We start from the raw sequence: 7,651 nt of genomic DNA, 5'->3' as shown, positions 1-7,651 counted from the left end.
TTGTGGGCAGGATGATCACGCAATTGGCCAAGGATATTGGTGGGTTTGATGAGTCTTTGTACAACCCGGTTCAAGAGCCCAACGTCTTATGGAAATTCTACTTGACCCACTCTTTGGAATGGTTTAAAGTTGACCCCGCCGATAATCGTGAATATTGGCAAATCGATGACAAGGATTCAATTGTCCTTCCAAATACTAAGACAACAACAATCAATCAAGATCAATCTAGTTACCTCCTCTCGGTACATGTGCGTGACCACACCGGGGGTGCCCGGCAAACACTTTCTCAGCGAGAACGCAACGGCCCGACCTCGGAATCCCACCTATCCACTTTTACCTTATTGCCACAACAATTTGACACTCACTCTATGTCTTCCACGTGTCAACAACCGAACTACCAATACCCTCCCCTTGACCCGACTTTAGTAGGGTACTTTGACAACTTGAACTTGGGATTGGGTGAATTGAAGAGTGAAATTAACACTCGGTTTGACGCGCCGCGGGTTTGTCACTAGGGATGGGCCGCACCCGGATTACTTCCAATGGCCCGCCCAAGGATACACAGCACCGACTATTTGTGGAGGGCTCCACTGTTAGAAAACTAGATCTATATACTCAACATATTCATATATGTTATATTTTAATTTAGTCATAAAATTAAATGGTGATCTTATGCATGCAAACTACAAAATAAATAAAGAAGAAATCATCATCTCACATTGATATTTCGGTTTATATGGGCACAAGAGAGTTCTCCTACTCTCTTGTTCTTGAGATTTCTTTAGTGGATGAACAATGATTCAAGAAGAGAATCCCTCCCAAAAGTGTTATACCCAAGATAACAACTTAATAAAATTAATATTATTATTACTAGAATAATACTAATTTTGTATTAAAATTGACCCAAAAATATTATTGGACTCTCTAATATTTTGGTTTAGAGAGAAGGAAGAGAAGGAAGAATTTTTATCTTTCTAAAACTCTAATTTTAGATGATGAATGAATGAATATTCACTAATGTATTTTGTAGTGTATATTAGGTAAAATAAGAAGAAAAACCAAGGTGTTTTTCTTCTCAAAAACCGGGTGGAAGAGGGGAGAAGAGGGAGCCAATGCATGCACAAGTTGTTCTTCACAATGATCACTTGGTTCGCATGGCTAGTATATTAGGGAAATCATTATGCTTACCACTCACACAATAAACATAATATTTCCTTAATCCTCCCATTATTTTCGGCTAACATGGATAAAATGGACTCCATTTTATCTTTGTCAAATTGTCAATTTGTCATATGTCACATGTCATATGTCACATTAAATTGTTATGTATTTTTAACATATTAAAAATCAACGTAATAACAAAAATACGTCATATACAAAAATCGACTTAGTAATTCATAATTACTTGTACCAAAATATTTTACCAATTATAAATCACAACATCTTGTATTTATAATAATTTATTCATTCAAATGCAATTGTTTCCTTAAACAATAATTTCATCTAAGTAATGAAACAATTCAATTACTTAGACCGTATCTTATTTAATCAAATTTCAATAAGACACGTAAATATTACTTCCAAAATTGTCCGTCAATTTTAAGTAATTTAATTGACCCGTATCGTCATACGATCAATTAAATGATCAATTAAGTGTGTTACCCTTTAGGTATGACCTAAGGGGATCAACTGGTCACCACCGTCTCACGACAGTTTCGTCAAACTCTAGTCAGACAATCATTACCGATATGTGTGGACCAGTTGACAGTAAAATATTACTTCACAATTGTATTCTTTATAATGAGACTTAAACATGTGATCATCATGATCAACAGTTGTGATCGCATTATTGTCGGAGGACACATATTCCAACAATCTCCCACTTGTCCTCGACAAGTGTGCGTCACCAATTCTCTTGTCCTATTACTATCTCCCACTCAAGGCAAGGTGTCTTTCAGGTCGTACTTGCAAGTGATCATATCGAGAGTGGTTTCCTCGATCTGGAGAATAACTGATTGACCGGATTTATCAACCATGGATACATTCCGAGCGTGGCCACGCATTTCCAGTTCATTACTCCTCGAGTGGCCCTGAGATATTGTTATAACCCTGACTAGGGGTGGACAATTCCTATTGCACTCATTCCCTTTGACTAGCCACAGCCATCATAACCCAAAATATGCCTATTTGACCCCATTTACGAAGGTCGTAGTAACATAAATCAAAGTTAATCTGAAACTGTGCCATCTTAGGCGAATAGTCTTTAGTCAAAAGAATCGACTCATTAGAATACTATAGTAGCTCTCGCCACGACCAGGCTATATAAATTTGCCATAACTCTATAAGAGGTCATAAGGCCCGACAAAGTGTTCCTAACAGTCTGCCTATGTGATCGACTAGTCATCTCACATGACTCTATGGCATTTGAACTTGCCATCAATCGCATCACACTCTAGTCACTTCGAGACGTCACCTCATGTAAGTAACTATGGGAAAATACAATGCTAATCCGTGTTCACTTTAACGGGGTTCAATTGTCTCTACAACCCGTTGGGATATAACAAAGTATAAGGTGAGTTAATAATAACTCAAACAACAAATGTCAACATCACACTCGGGTAGTCAATACCATATTACAACCTTGTGATGCATATCGTAAGTGTGTAAACACTTGTTTGATTGCAATAGAAGTTTAACATACCATGTGTCCATGTGTTCAAACTTCTTATAAACGCATTTTCCTTTACGTTCATGTTATCTTCTCATAGCATGAACCTTACCAAGTACACATCTAGGTTCCCAACCTCGGTTTCGGTTCTTTATCTTGAAAGAACTTCCTTGTCGATTATCACATAACAAACAAATTTGTGGTGAATGATATAACTTGTACTGTTCAAGTACTCCACCCACACACAATGCACTAGGTATATGTTTTTATAGAATCTTGCAACAGTTGTCAAGATGATTAGCCTACCACTTCTCACAAGTCCTAGCATTATAGGAAAAATTAGTTTTTAGTAACTTCTTATTCAACTAAGTATTATTCCAAAATTTTTATTTCTCCTTTTAGCTGAAAAGCTTAGGATTTTCATAAATCCTTACGTGTTGTTTGAATTTTAATATGTGCAATCTCTTGACACATAATAGAGTATTCTGTCAAACACCGAAATCGCTCATCGGATTCTCCTCAAGAATTCATGACGTTTCTTCTATGGCTTCCCAATGATCCATCATGCTCTTATGCATATGATTTATTTTGGACATGTGCATGATTATTCTAATGGCGGAAACATTAGTAACTTTTAATCATGTCATCAACTATTCTTAGGTTCAAGGAACGACCATGACTGCTAATGGCAATTCCATTTTCATTTACATGAATAACCTATGTTTCTTGTTGATTCGATGTGTATGTCTCAATACCTATCCAACATCTCATGATGTAGTTGGATTCATCATAGTCCATTTTCATCCAGAATTGAAAACTCAAATCTTCCTTTGTGAAGGAAGGTATTGGCTTTTCATTCTTTAATGAGTGATGAGTTACAAATTTTTATAAGATGATTGTTCCCACTAAATTCCATGTCTTCACATGATAATTTCCAACTCCCACTTAATTCCACATGATTCGCAATTGACTACTCAATTGAGATGTTTCAAAAATTGAAATTTATTGCTTTGTTAAGTTATTGAGATAAAACCATATATGTTCCCATCATATCCTTTCAAAATACCTATTTTGAAAAGGTCTCATCTTAACCTTTCTAATTCATTCATATCATAATGATGCGTAGCCATGTCATTATTTAAATATAAATAATATCTAATACACGTCCTTTCAAAATACCCTTTTCGGAAGGAGGTTTAACCAATTCACTTTCATAATGTGGTTAAGTAATGACTTTTGCGTGGTTAATATAACTTAGCAATTGAGGATACCGGTATATCAATCCTTGCAACCTGTAGTCATAAATCTTGTTTATTTTCTAGGATGTTACTTAATTCATTTAGGCTCTTAAGTAAATATCAATATTGAAACTATTGGTCAAAATTTATCATAAACTAGTCAAAACTCTTGTTAAGACTTTATATTAGTCATTCTTGTTCCAAAACTTTCTTTTGGTCTCCTCGTGTAGTTATCTTGAGAACATATTCTTTTGATTACTTCACTTGGTCTCTTTTGTCATGTAGATCTATTCGAGACCATAGATCTCATCTATTCGTGTATACTATATAAATAGATATACCTTTATTCAAATCATTCTTCCTTGTGTAGATCTCATTTACACAAGTACACAAATTTATCTTGGTGTTCTTTGTGTCCTCATTTTTGTCCCACTCTATCTTTAGAATTAATACACTAGAGATTCAAAGATAGTATATGAGACACAAATAATGATTTTTGAAGTAGAAGGAGAACTATCTCATAGGTAGACTAATAGTTTTAGATTTGTAAGTGTACTTGGTGATTGACATTCCTTTAAGAGAGTTCATTAACTCAATATCACTTTATAAATGATCATACACAAGCCTTAAGCATGTGGACATATAATGAATCGCATCATTATAGTTGTCTATTAGATCACTTTAAGTGAATAATCATATGTTTCTATGAGCAAGCATGTAAAGACGAACTTTAGAACAAGGATAAAAAGATAAAACGGGTGACTTGGGTTGCAAACCAATCCACCATTATCAAAAATACAACCAATTATCCAAAATACGATCCCATGTCGAACACGGAAATTAAAAGGTTCTAAAACCCAAAACATAATTAAAATAAGACAATAAAAAGCGAAGCTCCATGAAAGCTATTCCTAGCTTCTTGATGGTATCTCAAGCTTGCTTTTCTTTTCCCTTGTCTTTGCTTGGTGGAGGCCCTATTTACAATAAAAAGGGGATACATTATCACAACTTTGTATCACAATACCATAGTTGAATTAGAAACATAAAAGAAAGGATAGTCATTTACCTACTGGAGTGATCTTTCCAGCCTTAATATCACCAAGGTATTTGGAACAATTTCTTTTCCAATGTCCAACGCCATTACAATAATGGCATTTATCAAGAGGACCCTTCTTGATTTTGGAAGTGCTAGCTTCATAAGACTTAGGTTTGGTGAAAGTGGGAGCTTGCCTCTTATTCTTCTTCCCATTCTTTTTAAACTTCCCCTTGCTTTTGGTGCTAATATTAAGCACGTCCTTAGGTGGGTTAACATTTAACCTCATGTCTCTTTCGGCTTGCACAAGTAGCTTGTGCAACTCTTCAAGAGACAGGTCCCTTGTCTTGCATGTTAAAATTCACCCGGAATTGAACATATGCTTTGACCTTGGATAAGGAGTGTAGAATCCTATCTACAACAAGTTCTTTGGGGATTTCAACCTTTTGAATCTTTAAGCTCTCGACTAGCTCCATTAATTTGAGCACATGAGGGCTAATCTTTTGGCCCTCTTTGAAGTCGAGATCAAAGAATGCAGCGGCCGCCTCATATTGGACGATCCGCGGAGTTTGTGAAAACATTGTCACAAGCTTGTAGTAGATTTCATTAGCGGTGCCCATTTTTAAGGCTCTCCATTGGAGGTCCGCCTCCATCGCAAAGATCAACACATTTTTCATTGTGGCGGACTCCTTATGGTAAGCCTCATATGCTTCCCTAGTGGCGGCGGTCGAACTAGTATTAGGTCCGGGTGAAGAGGCCTCAGTGAGGTAACGAAGCTTTTCGTCACCTTGGGCGGCTAGTTTGAGTTGGGCATCCCAATCGGAGAAATTTGACCCATTCTTTTCAAGTTTACATCGATCCATAAAGGATCGGAGCCATGAAGTATTAGTGAGAGGCGTGGCGTTGGTGTTGGGATTTGCCATTTGTTATGAGAAATAGAAACGGTCTACAATACAAAAATAGAAGGAGTAAAACAAATGCCGTTTTCAAAGATAATAATACTCGTAAAAATTAATTTAAACAAGTTTTATTGCATTTTTCTAGTGACCTCTACCCAACTAGATAAATGATTCCAAGACCCAAATTCATATCAACTTAGGCAAGGGGTAGCCGATTAAACCCTTATCAATATAACTTGGTGGATTAACCTTTTAATCGATTCTACTTTTAGAACTCTTGGTCGATAAAATTACTCTAATGTTTATCTATAGCCCAAAACAAATCCGACAAGGGCACGGGGTAGCCGATGAAACCCTTATCAAAAACTTTTGTTGAGTTCAATCCAATTTTCGAATAAATGTGTCCATGATCCAAACCCATATTAACTTGGGCACGGGGTAGCCGATGAAACCCTCATCAACATGAATTCAGTGGATAGACATTTATCACCCACTTCCCCTACGTAACAAGGTTTGTACCCCGGGGTAGCCGAGTGCACTCCCTCGCGAAATAGGTTTTCATGGTTTCTACTATTTGGTAAGGCTATGTCTCAATTGATTGTTTTAGCGAGAGGTCATGTCAATTTATTATCTATCACGTTTTAAGTGAACTAAAGCGGTGAACTACGATAATTCTAATTGACACGGTCGATAAACTCGATAAAAATGATGATGCATGTTTTAGTTATGGTGATTTAGCGATGCATGCAACATATAAATAAAATGCAAAGCATTAAAAAAATAAATCCTAGTATGGCATTCCTAAAATAGAAAAACTATTTAACTATTACATATTCGGAAACCAACTCCATTGGTCCCTTGAACTTCGGTTATTGGCACGCATCTCGATGTAACACCGTCTTTATGTATCGCCTTCTTGAAGAAATCCGTCTTTATGGAACTCCGGAATAAATAAATTACATAATTTCCTATTATACATTTGTAATTAAAATAAAATAAATCTATTAAATTACAAAACGGTGATACGAGATCACAATAAATTACAACCGAGTCGATATTCCCATACATTTCGGGTAATACCAATTAAAAACTAAGGCCATACTAAGTAAAAATTACATAAAATAAAATTACATAAAATAAAACTATGACAATCATAAATAAAATGCAGCATTATAATATGTATGAACATGCCCAATTTTATGCTAAATCGCCTTTAAGTAGCCAATATCGTATATTACACAGTGTTTATGGATTTGCGTGATTCAACGTTTTATAATCACAAAAATTACATAAATTCATATTTATGCACAAATTAATTACCCTAACTTCTTAGGACTCAAAAATTAGTTTCCACTAGCTATTTGACCATAATTAACTCATATATCTTAAAATTGTTCATTAATGGACCTAAAAATACAATAAAAAAGTTATAAACTTCAAATAAATCACAAAAATTCCAAATAAATTTGAAATTTAAAATTTAAACTTATGAACATTCTGGAAAAATACCATGACACTCATAATGTTCAAAAACATAGGTTAAAATTTCGTAAAATTATCGGAAAAACTATGTTGCGGTTTATCGGATTTAACAATAAAAATCATAAAAACATGAGAAAAATTATATTCATCAACTTTTCATTTTTAGATCTGAAAAAGATAATTAAATGCAACATGTGACGTTTTTCCTTAGTCATGGAGTATGTTTTAGCAATATTTCACTAATTAAGTCACTATTTATGCTATTTTTCATCAAAAAATCATAAATCATGCATAAAGACTTCAATACAGCCTATTATTTTACACACATCTT

The sequence above is a fragment of the Silene latifolia genome, chromosome Y, assembly GCF_048544455.1.
Source record: "Silene latifolia isolate original U9 population chromosome Y, ASM4854445v1, whole genome shotgun sequence".
Classification (NCBI taxonomy): domain Eukaryota; kingdom Viridiplantae; phylum Streptophyta; class Magnoliopsida; order Caryophyllales; family Caryophyllaceae; genus Silene; species Silene latifolia.
The sequence above is the reverse complement of the archived record's forward strand: the minus strand, read 5'-3'. Positions refer to the sequence as shown.